Here is an 18,622-nt window from a genome sequence, read left to right as displayed (position 1 = left end):
AGTTATGTAATATATTTGTTGCAGTTTTATAAAGCGCAAACCTGACCCAAAGGTATTGGAGAGCTTTACATGAGCAGATTTTACACTATACAAGCACACATTCATTTTTGTAAGCACAGGGAGATTAGGTGATTTGCCCAGAATCACAAGATGTTGAGCAGGCACCAAGAATTGAACCTGGTTCCCCCATCTCCACAGTCATCAGCTCAAGGATAACCTTGAGGGGGAAGGGTTCAAGAGCGAGGCGAACAGCAGCAACCAGATGTTAAATTCAGCAACCATGAGGCAAAAGGCAACAGAAGAAGTGCTGTTTCATCAGCAAAGTTGAAGTATTTTGCAGCTTTATAGATACAAAATTTGTGGCACTCCCGGGCATCTTTCCTGCTGTCCCGTTCATTGGAGGAACATCAGAGTTGACGTCAAAGCAGTGCTCTGCTGCAGGAACTACATGCTGATTGGCGGTTCTGAATGACTACTCCAATCAGAGAGCCCTAACTCGAGATGGGGGTATGAAAAAAAGGCAGCAATCATACTAACGACGTGGGACGCAACCAGGGGCACAACTAGACCCGAACGTAAGCGGGGCTAAGACTCCCAGCTAGGGCTAGCCCTAACACTGGTCACGCACAGTGCAACAGTCATTTTGTGCGGCCCTCCCCATTTCCTCCTTCTCCATGAATTCCCTCACTACCACTCGCCAACAATGCACTTCATCTCTCTATAGCCCCTTTCTGACAAACATAAAAAATGTATAGGGCTTCCCGTAGTTTACTCACACTCAGTTCTGTGATCTGGATGGTACACGTTCTTTGTAGCAGGTACATTTATTTGAGGTTTTATAGAGCGCGAATATTTAGCCCTCTGCGCTGTGTGGGTTACAGGAGTGCCCATGTGAGTGCACAGTGAGCAATGCAACAGTGTGAGAGTAGGGTGAGAGGAGTTTGTGCAGGGTGAGTGAGGTGATCATATAAATTTGGGTGCGGATGTAAGTGCAGAGTGGGATGAATGAATGTATGGTTAGTGATGGGCTTGTTTGAGTGAGTTTGCAGAGTGAGCAGTGAGGGGGTCAGGTGGTTGAAGTGTCACATGAGCAGGGCGAGTAGTGTGCTTTTGTGACTGCAGGGTGAGATACAGGGTGAACAGCGCAAGAGCATTGTGAGTGCAAAGTGAACACTGTGTGCAGAGTGAGCGGTGTGCTCATGTGACCGCAGGGTAAGTGGAGGGAGAACGGTGTGAGTTCATGGCGAGTGGCATAAGTGCAGTGTGGTCACTGTGAGTGCAGGGTGAGCAGATGCTGTGAGTGCATGGTGATCGGTGTGAGTACATTGTGATCCCTGTGAGTGCAGGTTGAGCATGAAAGTGAAGGGCGAGAAGGAGGAGTGAGTTGGTTGAATGCAGGGTGCATTCCCATACACACTTGGTATTGAGGGCCGACATAGGGTTTCAGATATAAGTTAAACTATTGCTTTCATGGCATTATTCAGGGTCCAGGTATTACGGGTGGAGGAAATAAATATTGTGCTCATCCGGCAGCAAGCTTCCAGTCTTGTGATTTGGTTTGCCAGCTAATTATATTGATGTCCCAGATGGTACAAAACTAAGTAGAAGACCCAATAAGCCTATTTTCAGCAATATCTGTGCATACGTAAAACAGCAAAAATAAATAGAAAACATTTTTTAATGTGTTCTAGGGCTGCCTGAATCATCCACGACTGATAATTTAAAGTAAGATTGAAAAGTCACATTACAAATGAATACAGACTATTTTATTTATAACCCTATTTAGTGTAAAGACAAGGCCTTTGCAGGCTCTTTAAAAAACACATGGCTGTCACTTTTCTTTTGGTAACCCTACTTTATATTCTGTTTCACGAAATGCATTCTAACACTAACGCAGTTAAAAGTATAATCCAAATGAAATGAATAGGCAGCGTCGGGGCCCAGGGGGTACTGGAACCAGAAAACAAACGGCCTCTGTAACCAGTTTACAAAGGTATGTGAAAATGCACATGGTCGTTAAAGACCTGTGAAAAACTCGGGCGTGCTGGAGATAAGACTCCAGACACTGCCCAGCCGAGTCCACAGCAGATCGAGCTGCACCGCAGCCCGGGCTGAGACACACGCCAGCGGGGGCTGAAGCCCTTTCAGCCTGATGGGCGTTGTGCGCCTGGAAGAACAATGGAAGGTGAAGTGGTGGGATGCGCGCCCCCCCTGAGGGGATGCTGCGCCCCCCCTGGGGGGCGCACCCCACAGTTTGAATACCTATGGCCTAAACCTATTTATTATGCACCAGGGCAAAGGGGGAACGTATATACTTGACATTTATTGACCTAACGTCAGCATTCGATTGCATCTCCCACAGCAAACTTTGGGCAATATTAGAAAGTTTAGGGGTTGAAGAAACTATCATTTGTTTCCTAAGGGAACTATATTCTGGTGCCACAGCAGTTGTCCGTTATGGGAAGGATGGAGAATGCACTAGACCCTTTGGGATAGGCCGCGGGGTACGGCAGCGGTGCGTTCTGGCCCCCTTTTTATTCTTAGTCTACATTAATGGCCTTGAAAGAATTCTGCTTCAAGAGTGCAGGGATATGCCCATGGTAGGTAAAAGATCAATCCCTGCACTCTTGTATGCAGATGACGCGGTCATAATGGCACAGACGCCCCTTGCCCTACAGGGCATGATAACATCTTTTAATAACTTTATGCTAAATTTGGATCTAAAAATTAACTGTACAAATACGTTCTCCATGAACTGTGGCACAGGTAGCAGTAGACGGAGAAATAACATGTATATAAATGATAGTCCCTTGGATTCCACCCTTACCTTCCCTTATTTAGGTATCCTGTTCCACGAGTCTGGTACATGGGCAAGTGCTGTAAAAGTAAGAAGCCTTTTGTTCTCTAAATCAATAATGGCCTTAAAAAACTTCATTAAAAAAATGGGGGAAAAAACGATCAGGGAAATTTTAACAATTTTCAATGCGACCTGTATATCAATTGCTCTTTACGGCTCAGGACTCTGGGGATATGCCAACACAAAATCCATCCAAATAGTGTAAAACATGTTTCTGAGGCACATCATAGCTGTACCTGAGAGTGTCTCGACTTATATTTGCCACACGGAACTTGGCCAGCCACACATTGAAGATACAATCAAAATCCAGCCTATACCTCTCTGGCATAGGGTTTGGACAACCAATGAGTGTGTATTGAATCGCGCTATTTTGACTAAAGTTCTAAACTTAGAAAACGTGAGTATGATCAAAAGGCTTGTCTATGTTAAACGTTTCCTTGTTGAAATTGACTGCCGAAATTATTATGACGATCCTCTCACAATGGCTAATATCCCGAGGAAGATATTGAAAAAACAATGTATGGAGTATCTTGAAGAGAAGAGAGCTAATGAGGAAGTAAAGAAAAAGACTGTATGTTCACACCAATTGATATTAACTCAGGACAAACTACAGCCATATTTAACCTTATATATGACCAACTACGAGAGGCTTGTCCTGACACGTTTCAGGTTAAATATTCTTTTTAGACTTTTGAGTTTCCCTGTTATGAACACCTGGTCCCATGATTTAATTAAGTGTCCATGTGATGACTCTTCAGCCCAATGGGACATTCATATTTTATTTTTCTGTAAATTTTATATACTGCCTCGTAGGAATTTGATTATCCCAATTTTAAAGGAAATGAATTTAAATCGATGCCGCCCAGCATTCTTAGAATTGAAGAGAATGGACACAGTATTAACTGTTGCATCTATTTCTGAATTAAAAAAAAAAGTTTTTATACTGCGTAAATCAATCTGTATGGATGAATTGTAATAGCTTTTTAAGTACAAAAATGCTTTTTTATGTATTATGTATGATACTTCTTTGTAATGAATTCTTATGTTGTGTACTTTTATGGTTATTGCTGAATAACCGAATAAAGTAATAAAATTGAATTGATTTGAAATACTAAACATAATTTCACTCAACACCACAGTTCCAGGCCACACAATCCAACTCCACACATTTCCAATACACACCACATAATTACACACCAAACAACCTATTTCAACTCAACAATCCACAACGTACCTTCAATCCACACCATATAGTGTCACCACCTGAGCACCAAACATCATTCACCACCACTATTTTGCATCAGCGCACCACCTAAGCATCACGTCAGTTTGCCCTTGGAATCTGGCATCTGTTGATTCTTCCCTAGTATCCGTCCGCTGTTCGTGTTCTAATTAAATTACTGTTTCCAACCTCCGCTCCCCCATAACAAAAGAAATATAACAAACAAGCATGAGAACAGGGAAGAAGAAGTTGCCAGAAGTGCAAGTACAAACAAGCACTGGCGTTGCCAATAGGTTTCGCATTTAGAAAGTTGGAGCTATTGGTTTTGTAAATGACATTTTATATTTATATATTGTTATTGACAATGCCAATAACGATATATAAATATAAAATGTCATTTACAAAACCAATAGCTCCAACGTTCCAAATGCGAAACCTATTGGCAACGGCAGTGCTTGTTTTGCTTTAGGCCTTTTTGGATTCCCACAGAAATCTAAGTGGTCCAGAGACTGGCGAAGAAGTCAAGACTGCCTCTCGCCTGCACCACAGGCCAGGCAGGAGCTCCCGGGAGGGGGTGTGGTGCGTGTCAGAGCCTTCCTGTAGGGGAGGGGCCGAGGGGGGTGGTGGTTCTAGTGTGTAAAGCGTACTCCAAGGCCCCGCCCGTGAAATGTCAATAATATAATTATGTGCCTGCTTTCTGGGGCCGCCACGATGATGAAACCTGAGCCAGTGATGTTTGACTGGTTGTTGATTAGCATCTCAAACGGGAATGCGCTATAGCGCTTTGATCGAGAGTACATAATTCCCCTCTCTGGTGAGCTCATACGGGACTGCCTGTTATTTTTTGGTTGACCTTGACTGGATGAAGGGGTGGGATGGACGTGCCTGGATTTGAACGCAGGACTTTCATATCATCACAATGAACGATTTTGGTTCTAGCCTCAAGAGTCAATGCTTAGAATGTCAGCGTCATGCGTGTAGAGCGACCGCCCTCAATTAAGATTTTGTCACAAACCCACTCTTAATTTTGCCACGCACCTTGTCGCACATTTCACTACATAACAAGTATACAGATGAGGTGCTGCCCGCTGTGGTTAAAAGTTCCTGCGTTAAGCTCCGGCAGCATGTGGTGATACAGTCGGCCACTGCCGCATTGTTCAAATACTATTCCATTGGACTTGATAGCAAGGTAAACGTTCCTAGAGAACAGACTGCATTACAAGTCCTTTAGTAACCGTAATCAGGAGTCCCACAGTCCCGCATCTGCGAGAGGGTGGGGTTACACCCGAGGTGCCTGGGGGCTTCACTGGGCGGGCATGCGTAGAATCCAATATGTTAACGGAGTACGACTGTGCCAGGGGAAGCGTGTGCAACCCCTAGCTCTAGTGAGAAACAGATGCAAACATAGATAGAAATGAGGAAGTCGCAGTACTATTTCTGTGTGGGTGGGAGTGCATAGGCAGTTTGAGAGAGATTACTAACTGCAAACTGATACGTATTGTAGCGATAGGAGTTTACATTGTCAAGCTGCGGGCGGGGGAGAGCTCCTGGCACATGGCCTCGCAATGCTGGCAAATGTCCGGAGGGAAGCCGGATGGGGGCGGGAGAGCCTGGTGGGGGGCGGGAATGCGAGCGAGGGGAGGAGAAGTGTGGCAGGCGGATTAGGGAGATGCGTGGAGGGAAGCCGGATGGGGGCGGGAGAGCCTGGTGGGGGGGCGGGAATGCGAGCGAGGGGAGGAGAAGTGTGGCAGGCGGATTAGGGAGATGTGTGGAGGGAAGCCGGATGGGGGCGGGAGAGCCTGGTGGGGGTCGGGAATGCGAGCAAGGGGAGGAGAAGTGTGGCAGGCGGATTAGGGAGATGCGCGTGCTTGTGTGGCCACGTGACCCGCTTTTGTGGTCACGTGACTCACATGCACTGTGAAAAAACCACAGTGGTTTGACGAGTCGATGGAGCACTTGAATTCTCGCCTATTACATTCGCAAGCGAATGATAATAGGCGAAACCTAAAAAACTAGAAGACATTTTTTATGTTAAAATCATTTTATTCAGGTTTTTCAGTTGTAAATAATGTCGTCTTCGTTTGTATAAAGGTAACAAAAATGTTTAACACTTTTTATTATAACTTTTCAACATAACGCACAGCAGCCACAATGCTCTACAACACAGCCAAAAGTTCTGGCTATACACATAAGGTCCCAAAGGCGAGACCTATTGGCTATACCAATGCTTGTTTTCGACTGCCCTGGCCTATTGTGGATCCCAATCCAACCCAATTCACCACACATGCCAACACTCCATACTGAGATTTGCGATTTCTGTATATTAATCATGATGTTTCCAGCTAGTGCTCAGAAATATATAGATAAATAACGTTTTATAAAACCATTAAAAAGGGAAAATATCTTTCGCCCTCCAGTTTGAACTAGCAGTTTTCACAAGATATTAAACCAAACAGCGTGTTTTGTTTATATTCCCTATCACTGGTTCTTTGGGACTACTTTAAATATAAAAAAAATTGAACCCAAGGAGGCATACATTTTTTTCCGCCTGCTACATAAATATAAGCGCTCTAGTTCTTTCGTTTCAGAAACAGTGATTCCTTTAAAAGGCTTCAAATAAGACCCTTTTACCGAGTACTCGTCGTCATACAGCGTTGCCGATTTTCCATTACAAGATGGCCGATTTATTTCACTAACATGGGAACGATCTCCAGCAGTGTTGGTGGGGACTCCTAACTCAAGATGGTTACTTCGTCTTCTGCGAACGAGTTGGTTCTAGAAGTCCTCTTTTTTTGCCACTGATTTTTTGAAAGCTTTATGAGTAGTGACGCTTTTGCATCGCCGGAAGTAGGGCTCACATGTGTGCTGTCTTCCTGGGAGAATTGGAAGTATTAAAGAAAGGAATTTACAACTGAGTCAGGTAAGCTGAAGAGGGTAAAAGTCTGCAGACAACGCCAATCCCCAATCTGCTGGTGTTACAGCTGACTTGTTAGATACAGGGGTCATCATGTAGGCGCACTGGGCGGAGTTGAGGGATGTTTACCGAGGTGCACTTGTTATGTGAGCTGAAGTCTCCCTGGCACAAACGGCCGGTTGGCTTATGTAGGCTCCCTGACAGGGCGTCCCATGTTTGCCGGGACAGCCCCGCTTTTCCACCAGCTGTCCCGGCATATTTAAGGAAATTTAGCTCATGTCCCGGTTTTTAGAGAGGGTCGACTGAAAACGGTGGAAGGTATCTTTTTATGTTCTGCAAAGCAGGGATAGTTAGCAGCTGTTATAAGAAATGCATTTAATTAACAGGCATGCTACTGGCTTTAAAAATTGCATTTTCATTTATATTCTTTAGTGCCTCTCCTGTAATTTTCTGCCAAGGAGAACTGTCATTCTGTTCGCTGGGTTGAAGTAAAATTGTAGTCCTTCTATCTTTGATAAATGTCCCGGTTTTTGGCTTTAAAATTGTGTTCACCCACCCTGACACTTAAGGTACATACAAGAATTAAAAATAAAACCGCATGGTAGTAGGAGGGTGGCGCATATCCTTGTTTGGAGATGCAAATTGCCCTCTGGAAGGGTTACTCAAGCGGGTAGGCTGTCCCCTATACAGAGATGGTTGGGGAGATTGACCCTGCACAGGTGGTCAGTGATTATACACTTGCAACATGAGGCCATATTTTGTTATCCCTCATAGCAAAAGCGATACATTGTTTACTCCGATGTAACTCTCCTGCTTTCTACTTACTACGTCATTGCCATATAATTGTATTCAAACCACTTTTCCCTCTGGTAAAATTATTTGCCTCTTTATACTGTTTATCCCTTTTTTTCCTGAGTTTATTCCTTTGTCAGCTTTTGATTCATTTTCTGAGTGCAACGCTTTACATTCCAAGCGTATTCATCGTCTGGTGGGTTTTTAAGCTTCGTATTTAAAACGATTATCCTTTACTTCGATGAATATAGCATAGTGTGCCACATTTCAGTTGCCTGCTAAGAGAGCACCTGTACTGGCAGTGACTAATCAGTTTTATACATCTATGCTGTAGGTATTTTCGTTTTGACAAACAGCTGGATATTAAGCTTCACCAACGAAATAGCCTCATTGCTAAATGCTATTTATTTACTTATAAGTGGAAATGAGTTTCATGCCTGCTCTGGTATTCCGTGTCAAGACTTAGTTTAGGGCTTATGTAGCCATCTTCTCTACATTGGTAATGCTAGGCCCCAATCTGTTAATAGCACTGTCGTGGAAATTATATATAAAGTGTATTCGTACACTAGTTCCATCGGTTCGATGTAAGAATTTAAGACCACTTTTTTACTGGATATTTTTTTGTTTTTGAAAGTTTTCGAACTGCTTTTAGTTGATCATTGCTCTGAAGAAGATAGACAATGAAGCCATTGTTAGGTTGAAGCCTACCAAACGGTGCAGCTGTCTGGTTGCAAATACATATAGAGGACATGCTGAAAGCTTACCTGGGAATGCATTGCATACCATTGACTGCATGTTTTGCACTAACTTTTGCTGGCTTTATTTTAATTGTTTTGCTGCATCCAGCCAGCATGCCTGTGTCCCCACTGTGGAATATAACCTCCTTACCACCTGTCTGATTGTCTCCTCCTATGTTTCCAACGCTTTCTGCTTTTCAAAAACTCATATATTTTTTTTTCTTTTTCATGAAACGCTCCATGAAAGTGCTTGTGTTGCTCAGATGTCTCCCTTGTATGTTTAACCCCCCATTCTCCCCTGTGCTCTATGTTTCTTTCAAGCAGTGAGTGCTTTCTGGGCCCTGTCTGACTGTTGATCTCAATAGCATCAACACAAGCCTGTGCAATGTGATTGTAATCAGTTACGAAAATCGCTGCATTAGATGCCGATTAGGTTTGATATGTATTTGGAATAACTGAAGCATTTGAGAAAACACTATAGTCCTGAGCAGTTGACATACTTTTGGAGATTGCTCATTGATGCTTTGTCTGAAAAATTTCCCAATCAATCATTACATTTGTAAAGCGCTCTACATACCCGTGAGGGTCTCAAGGCGCTGGGGGGGGGGGCTGCTATTGACCGAAGAGCTAGTTCTTGAGGAGTCTTCTGAAAGCCAGTAGGTCCTGTGTCTGCTGTATGTCGGTGGGGAGGGTGTTCCAGGTCTTGGCGGCGAGGTAGGAGAAGGATCTGCTGCTGGCTGTGGTTTTTCGGATGCGTGGAACTGTGGCGAGGGCGAGGTTGGCAGAGCGGAGGCTGCGGGTGGGGGTGCAGAAGCTGAGTCGGCCGTTGAGGTAGGCTGGCCCGGCATTGTGTAGGGCTTTGTGTGCGTGGATGAGGAGTTTGAAGGTGAACCTCTTGTTGACAGGGAGCCAGTGCAGGCCTTTCAGGTGGGGTGTGATGTGGCTGTGTTGGGGGACGTCGAGGATCAGTCATGCTGAGGCGTTCTGGATGCGTTGCAGCAGTCTCAGGAGCTTAGTTGTTGTTCCTGCGTAGAGGGCGTTCCCAGTAGTCCAGTCTGCTGGTGACGAGGGCCTGGGTGATGGTTTTTCTCGTGTCGGAGGGGATCCATTTGAAGATCCTGCAGAGTATTCGGAGGGTGGTGAAGCAGGATGCGAAGACGGCGTTAACTTGCTTAGTCATGGATTGGGCGGAGTCGAGGATGACCCCCAGGTTGCGAGCGTGGTCAGTGGGTTCTGGGGCTGTTCCTAGCGATGTAGGCCACCAGGAGTCGTCCCAGGCTGATGGGGTGGGGCCGAGGATGAGGACCTCCGTCTTGTCTGAGTTCAGCTTCAGCCTGCTGTCCTTCATCCATCAATCAATCAATCAATCAATCAGTGACACTTATAGAGCGCGCTACATACCCGTAGGGTCTCAAGGCGCTGGGGGGGGGGGGGGGGGGGCGCTACTGCTCGAACAGCCAGGTCTTCAGCTTCTTCCTGAAGAAGAGGTGGTCTTGGGTCAGGCGCAGGTCGGTCGGGAGGGAGTTCCAGGTCTTGGCGGCCAGGTAGGAGAAGGACCTTCCTCCTGTAGTCGCTCTTCGGATGCGAGGGACGGCGGCGAGGGCGAGGCCATTCAGCGACGGCCTTCATTTCTCTGTGGAGGTTGGCTTTGGCGGTGTGGGGCTTTTCGGTGAGGGATATGATTAGCTGGGTGTCGTCGGCGTATGAGATGATGTTGAGGCTGTGTTGTCATGCGATGTGGGCGAGTGGTGCCATGTAGATATTGAACAGCGTCGGGCTGAGGGAGGATCCCTGTGGAACGCCGCAGAATATCTCGGTGGTCTTGGAGCAGAAGGGTGGGAGGTGGACGCTCTGGGTTTTGGTGGAGAGGAAGGATGTGGTCCAGGCCAGGGCCTACTCTTGGATTCCGGCATCATGGAGGCGTGCTGTTAGGGTGCGGTGGCAGACCGTGTAGAAGGCTGCTGATAGGTCAAGGAGGATGAGGGCGGCTGTTTCTCCTTTGTCCATCATGATCCTCATGTCGTCGATGGCGGCGATTAGGGCGGTCTCGGTACTGTGGTTGCTGCGGAATCCGGACTGGGATGTGTCCAGGATGTTGTTGTCTTCGAGGTAGCGGGTCAGCTGTCTGTTGACTATCTTCTCCGTGACTTTCGCCGGAAGGGGGAGCAAGGAGATGGGCCGGAAGTTCTTGAGATCTTTGGGGTCCACCTTGGGTTTTTTCAGTAGGGCGTTGAGCTCGGCGTGCTTCCAGCTCTTTGGAAATGTTGCTGTCTCCAAGGAGATGTTGATTGTTTTCCGGAGATGGGGTGCAATGGTAGTGCTTGCTTTGTTGAAAACGTGGTGAGGGCATGGGTCAGATGGGGATCCGGAGTGGATGGAGTTCATGGTCTTGATGGTGTCTTCGTCGCTGGACCAGGCGGTCAGGCGGCTGGTGCGGGTGGGGGTCGCAGGGGTTGTGGTCTCGGCGGCGGAATTAGGGGTGTCTGTGTTGAAGCTGTCGTGGATGTCGGCGATCTTGCAGTGAAAGGTGGCCAGTGAGTCGCACAGATCTTGTGATGGTGGAACGTCGTTGGTGTTGGAGCTGGGGATGGAGAGTTCTTTCCCAGGCTGGATTCATGGCTTGCAGACCGTACAGAATGTAAAATCTGATCTTATCAAGCCTACAAGGCTTTTCCTTTACTGTGCCTGCTTCATAATCCAATCTGTGCTTTCTGTACCATGTGAAGACACAATTTTAAGAGCCACTCATCATACAAGATTTTATTTGTATGGTAAGCTTTTAAGGCTGCTCAGCCCAAATTCACATTTATCTTAATGTGGTTATGGCGCTCTGCACTTGTGAAAATGTCACACCGATCACTGGTGTTGACTACCCTTCGTCATTCAGAATCGGCTGCAACTGACTTAAGTTTTCAAGTTATTCCTGTCTCTTCTTCAGAGTAATATACATTACAACAAGGCAAAATCTGGGGCTCCCTAAATTCCTTCGACACATTGGTGGGACAGGGCAGTAAATGTTAGGTCTTTTCCAAGTACACTTGGTTTTCAACTAGTTCCAACATAGATTCCGCTTTCGGGGATGTTATTTTTTTTAAATGTTGAAAACATAATATATATGGCGCTTCTTTTGTATGCAGCCGTCTACCCGCGAAGCGTAGTGTTGTGGCGGTCGTCTCCTGGATCACGTGTCTATTTCCCTGATGAAGGGCATGACCTCTGAATGCCCGAAATGCATTGGATATGACAAGTCAGAATGACATTGCCTGTATTATAAATTGTTGAAAAAAGTATAAATATCATGGAAAGCTAACAAAAACGCCAAAAATCAATAAATTTGCTGTTTAACATCAAACATAAACGGAATGGAAATCTTTTCTATTTAGAAAGATAACGGCAAGTGTGCCCAACAAGGGATGACCCTAGAGACCCTCTAGGTTCACATCTTTGCGCTTCTTTTGTAGCACACATGCCTTCAAAATGATTTGGCTGCCGCATCATTGCATTTTGAATTTTTTATTTTCGACAGCCATGGTGTTGAGCAGCTGCTGTGTTGTACAGCATAGCTAAAAAGGATTGGCAAAGACAATAGGTCTTATAGATGAGACCTTTTGGCTTTGTAAGTGCTTGCTTAGTAGCCGTATTAACCATTTATGTTTCTTCCTCTGTCCAAATTTGCTGCTGGCCCTTCTTTTACACTTGTCTGATTACGCTTGCAAGGGATGAATTATTTTCAGTTTGTTGCGTTTAAACAATCATACCTAGGTCTAGGGAGTTGGTGGGCAAATGTACCTACTGCTGGGATCTGTGTTTTGACCTCAAAATTACAGGTTCAAATCCAGGATGGTCCACTCAGTTTTTCACCTGCAAATGATTGATTATGGTTCCCATTGGCTGAATGGGTCACCTGATTACTAGGGCTATTTAAGGTCTAGGTTCAGGGCCTCTCAGCAGGGGCCTCAAAGCTAAGGGTGGAGAGGGCAAAGGCAATTGCCAGTTTGGGACTGGTTGGGCCTAGGGCCAGAGATGCTGCCCTTTTCCCCATTCCCCAGCTCCCACTGCAACCCATCCATATCCAGAAACATAATAACACAGTCACAGCAAATGCATTCTTCACATTTACTACAAACAAACCCTACACTCATTTCAGTATCTCAACCCATACTACAAAACCCCACAAAGCACACTTATACACCCTTCTACACCAACTACCACACAATGACACCTACACTCGCACACAAAACAGCACTCTATCCTATACCACTAACCGATCAACTCATTGCCGACACAACCCAAATGCACACCATACGTAACTGTAGCCCCTCCAGACATGCGCTCCCTGCTCTAGCATCTAATTACTCCTAACTGAACCATTTGTCACCACCAAACTTATACTCAACCTTCTTTTCATTCACCAACATCCTTCACTTTTTACAAACAAAAACACACAACCACCACACATTACCTCTTCCAGCAATCAAATCTAACGAAAAATCCAAACTCTCGTCCATCCCCTCTCGCTCACCACATACTCTTTTCCAAAACACCCTCACCAACCCTCTTTACCTTGCAGCTTCCACTCCTCAACAATACTTTACATACAAATACTTCTCAGAAAACAAATGCATCATCTCCTATCACTACTCCTCAAAAACAAAATATTACACACACACCAACACAATAAAATCCCACACACTCAGTACCTCATAATACTTTCCATCACAAACTAGAACCATACACCCATTTGCTCCCTCCTGACTACACAAATAATACACCCCTAATCCAACTCCACTGCCAAACTTTCTCTCCCACCCACACCTAACACAGCACTGAACAAAAATACTTAGTGTGCCGATATGCTCCTTGTGAGAGAGCAGAATGCTGTCACTCGCAGTGAAGCCAGATGATACAGAGAGAGTGAGACAGAATTTTAATAAACACAAAAGGTCCCGGTCAACGCCTAACCAAATTAGGGGCCCAATTATTTAAAAATGTCTCAAAAGGGCACCCATGGTTAATGTCCTTGCATTAAGTGCAGCTATACAGCTTTCGTGAACTCCCAAGAATCTACAGATGTAGTACAATAAATATTACTCCTAGAAAATATTTGTAAACTGCATTTTAGCTGGGCTGCTAAGGCTGGGACTGTGAGCTGCCTGGTTTCGCATTGCTCTTCCTGCCACCTCTCGCGGAACCCGCTTCGTTTGGGACTGTGCCACTGCCCTACTTTGAACATCGTTGCCAAGAGGATCCTATTGAGCGCCCAACTACCAACTTGGGGCGCTTGTTGGAGCAGGGCTGCGAGCGAGGGTGGGTGCAGGACTACAAGTCCCAGGAGCGCCCGCCCGTCTCGATTTCCAGCACCTGAGACGCTCTCCCTGCAGGCTCCTCCCCATTATCTCTGCTGTAAAACCTGCCTGGACCTGGGGCATCGTTGAATTCCTTCTCGCTGGGCTGCTAAGGCTGGGACTGCGAGCTGCCTGGTTTCGCATTGCTCTTCCCGCGGAACCCGCTTCGCGGGTCCCGCTTCGTTTGGGACTGTGCCACTGCCCTACTTTGGCGGTGCTCTTCATGGCCCTGTACGAGGAGCGTTACATTTACCGGAATAATCCCTTTCAACAAAATATCACTAAATGGTATCGTTTCATTGATGACATCTGGTGTCAATGGAAAGGGTCTGAAGAAATGCTTGCCCAATTCCATCAGTGGCTTAACACCAGACATCCAGATATAAAATTTACAGTAACATTCAGCAAAACATCCCTGACTTTTCTTGATGTGGTGGTTTTTCCCTATGAAAACAAATTGACAACCACCTTACATCGCACAGATACAGATAAGAACACGATCTTGCACTATGCAAGTTACCATCCCAAAAGCCTAAAATCCAACTTGCCGTACGGACAAATGTTGAGAATCCGACGGAATTGTTCTAGGAAGGAAGACTTCTTGATCCACTCTCAGATACTAAGTGACCAATTGCAACAGAGAGGCTATCCTCAAACTTTTGAAACACTCCACCACACGGGCATGGCACACCCCAAGGGAGGAATTATTGAATTCAAAGAAAGAAATCAAACCTCTTGAAAGGCCGGTATGTGTCACCACGTTTGGGCCATATACGAATAAGCTAAAATCCATTATTCGAAAGAATTGGCATCTAATCAAGAACTCAGAAGTTCCAATGGAGGAGCCATTGTTTGCCCTAAAAAAGAACAGAAGTATTGCACAGCACATAGTTAGAGCCGATCTGGGCATCAGCCAAGCTAAAGCTGATCTATGCACGCTATGGAGACTACCTCCCGTAACAGGCCACCATAAATGTGGCTCGTGTGTCTCTTGCCCCAACACAATAGAAGGTGAAGAATTCCTATTCAATAACACAAAATGGACACATAAAGGGTTCTCAAATTGTAAAACGACCAATGTCATATACGCAGTCATGTGCCCTTGTCCCAAGTTGTACATAGGGAAAACCACGCAAAGAGCTAATCAACGAATAGCTCAACACAGATCGAGAATCAAAAACAAAGTGCTGTCCGCGCCCATGGTCCAGCACTTTGTGGAACACAATCATAATGAGACAGATTTTAAGTGGACAATACTACAAGCCATGAAAGTCCCCCTAAGAGGAGGAAATATCGATGCCATGCTACTTCAAAAAGAAGCATATCTAATTTTAAAATTTAATTGTGTGATGGATGGCTTGAACGAAATGTCCGAACTACAAAGATCCAACTATTGAGCCCCCGGTGAACCCCACCTGTCCCAAAAACTATACACTGTGAGGAGACTAGAATTACAGCGCTGCACTTGTAGCCATGAGAACCACAACCTTCAGAAAATACCTTTCGGTAAACAAATGCGGAAAACCCGCAAAACTACATAGCCCACAATGCTGAGCAGCATATTTAAATAGGAAACCGCGTTTTGCTGAGCGTTGAAACTCGCCCTGAATACTGACAAACGGAGTGAGAGTCACGCGGCGCGTAGACCCCGAATTGCGTCGTCTGAAGACACGGACCAGGGTAAGATTCTCCCCGGTTACTGAACCGAAGCGTTAAGCAAAAAGAAATATGACCGCGTAGTAACGGCAACTATTGTTGTGCCCTTCTCCCCCACAGAAACCTGAATCATCGTAGAGTTGTCAATCGCGTAACCTGATACAAATATAGCAACGCTTGGGTCCCCCGCCGCAATGCGCACAAGTAAGCAGAACAGATAACAAACGCATACACAATTACAGCAGAAGTTTTGGACAAGAACTGATATTCAATTTCTGACCTTACAGAACATTAATCACCGCGGAACGCGCAGCGAAATTCCTAGACATGGTCACTGAGATGTAGTGAAGTATTAGACGAACAGACATACAAGTAAGTGTCAGTGCTCTAAAAATATACCGAACCAAAGACAATAAGTAGCGACAGAAGCCCAAAAACTTATAATCTTTACCTACCTTCACCCCCATTCAGGTAGTGGTGAAAACTTAAGTTTTACTTGATGCCCCGCCTAGAAAACAGCGCTCAACATTAATGCGAAACCAGGTAAAATCAATGCAAAGGCTCAGCCTGTTTATTAATTAGATGATATAATCCAGGGAAAAGGAGATACTAAATGTCCCTTAAATCTTACACCACAGGTACACAGCTCAGCCCTGATGAAGAACCCCATTGATTAAAGAGAAGGGTTTGGAAACGCGTCGGCTATCTGGCTGTTCAAAAGAGACGCATAAATAACATAAGGCAATGTATTCATAAGCAAATGTACCCGAATGAATTTAGGTGTACACGATTCACAGTTCCTTTTTTCACGTATCAAAAAGTTTGATTGTAACTGTTGATGAAAAATCTTTTCTATTTTGTTTTGTGTTTGAATATATTGAAAGTATTGTAATGAATGGAAAAAATGTGTTTAAACTGTTCCCACAGCTTAAGGAATGTTTTCTCACTCTGAAGATTGTAAAAAGATTAAATATATTTTGAAAAGTTGAAATATGATAAATACACACCCTCCTGAATCATTGAAAGGAAGGCTTACACCAGCTGAATAAATAAGCTTTGGTGTTTCAAACTCGAGCCCTGGCGCCCTTTTTTCTTCATTACTTCCCTACTTTGAACATCGTTGCCAAGAGGATCCTATTGAGCGCCCAACTACCAACTTGGGGCGCTTGTTGGAGCAGGGCTGCGAGCGAGGGTGGGCGCAGGAATACAAGTCCCAGGAGCGCCCGCCCGTCTCGATTTCCAGCAACTGAGACGCTCTCCCTGCAGGCTCCTCCCCTTTCCTATAAACTAAACAGACTGGCCCCGCTGCGCTGGAAAGCGCCGGGAGAAGCCCGGGACAAGGGCGGGAACGTCTGTGGCCGTCAGGGGCCTAAGGAGGCCAGGCTGGGCCACCCCCCTTACATTGTGAAAGCGGACCCGCGGTATAGTCACTACTCTTTGACATTGATTATAGCTCTATGCTACTAGTATCACACATGTATTAATGATTGTTGTGCCCTGTATGACTCTTTTTGTTTAGTTGGGTTTGTAATTGACTTCACCCTCAGGCTCCCTTTATATTGTTCTTTTGAACTCTTTTTATACGCCTAAAATGTCTTCACTTGAAACGAATCCCCTACAGGGCACGGCAGGGGCTCTCATTTTAGGCCCATTGGACAAGTTCTTTGCTAAGGTGAAGAGCGAAGTCGATAGGGAGATTACGCTTGCAGAGAAGCGAGCTGGGCGCCGTCTTTCCATCGAGTTGTTAAAACAAAGACCACTCCCCGCCCAGAAGGTGGACACAAGTACGGCAACAGATTTAATTAATTAAAAAGAACCTGATGCTGAGCCACTTAGTACAGATGGTATCCCGCTTATATTCCAGAACAACTACCCTGCCCAAAACGACATCATAGTCATTCCTGACCTTAATTCTTCTGAGTCAACCTAAAATTAGTTAATTGACCTAAGCACTCCCTTACCTAATGATGTAGCACCTCTCCACAATATAAATGTACCTTCCCCTATATTTACACCCCTAGGATCTGATTGTCATCCGATTACCACACTTGACAAAAAGTCTAAAAAATCTCCCATTAAGGGATCTAACAGTGCCTCTGGCTCACCACAGAGAAAGAGAAGAAGGAAGGGTGGAATCAAAAAGGGGAATAGACTTCCTATTAGTAATATGTACTCCTCGCACAAGATTACTAAAGAAGCGGGGGACGCGGACTCAATAGGGCATTTGACTGCCAAATCGATTTTTGTCCCAAGTTATGAAGGTCTATTAAATGATATTGACTGCCTTATCAAGGCTTTGATACTCCCACTCACTGAAAGGGTTATAAGGTTAGGACAGAAAATGGACCAGATCCTTCAAGGGCAAAAGGTAGCACCCTGTCACAAACCTGGCGACCAAAGTAATGTATACCCGCTAGTCAAACAGCCTCCTAACGACTTACCCAAGCAACAAACTGCCACTCCTACATTAATTAAAAAGCCCGCCGTAGTGAGACCTAACCCAGTGGCGCATACTAAACCCTCCACAGTTATTGATAATTCAAATAAGGAAAATCCCCATCCTCATTCGGGTACACAAAAAAGAGGCCATACCATAAAAGAACCCCCAAGCAGGCTTACCCAAACAACCAGAATAAGAACTAGAAACGTTGTCGATTTGCCCCCGGAATCCCTAAATTATGTAATCGTTCTCACAGGAGTCCCGACCACGCCAGATGGTAACCCAGAACACTATTCCAGTCTTAAAAATAAGGTCATTTACTGGCTGCAAAAAAAATAGACCACTCCCAACGCACCTAAATGGTTAGGCGATGTAAGTGGGTGGGATCTAGACCAAAGGACATCGAAGGGGATGTGATCATCGTCCATTTTAAAGACCATAGACTGGTCACATATATCAGTGACTGGTTCCCAGGGAGATGTGAGGGAGGAATCTCTACGCATAACTTGAGCTACTTCTATCCGGAAGCTCTTACGAAGCCCTCAATTAATAATAACCCATCAACGATGAATAGAAATCATCCTCCCCTAAATAAATGGAGATTTGAAGGCCCATATAGACCAAACCCAACTTTGAATCCAGCTCAAAGATTTTATAAT

General features: G+C 45.2%; 1 protein-coding gene across 6 annotated transcripts in view; it reads left to right on the top strand.

Moving 5' to 3' along the window:
- The first annotated feature begins 6,905 nt into the window (after positions 1-6,905).
- CCDC9 (coiled-coil domain containing 9) overlaps positions 6,906-18,622 on the top strand; it is a 515,467-nt gene continuing 503,750 nt past the window's right edge. For all 6 annotated transcript variants that reach the window (XM_086938478.1, XM_086938474.1, XM_086938477.1 and 3 more), the window contains exon 1: positions 6,906-6,999. The gene's annotated coding sequence lies outside the window, so the exon portion shown is untranslated. The remainder of the gene's footprint in view (positions 7,000-18,622) is intronic.

This window comes from Lissotriton vulgaris, chromosome 9 (genome assembly GCF_964263255.1).
Source record: "Lissotriton vulgaris chromosome 9, aLisVul1.2, whole genome shotgun sequence".
Classification (NCBI taxonomy): domain Eukaryota; kingdom Metazoa; phylum Chordata; class Amphibia; order Caudata; family Salamandridae; genus Lissotriton; species Lissotriton vulgaris.
The sequence above is the reverse complement of the archived record's forward strand: the minus strand, read 5'-3'. Positions and strand labels throughout refer to the sequence as shown.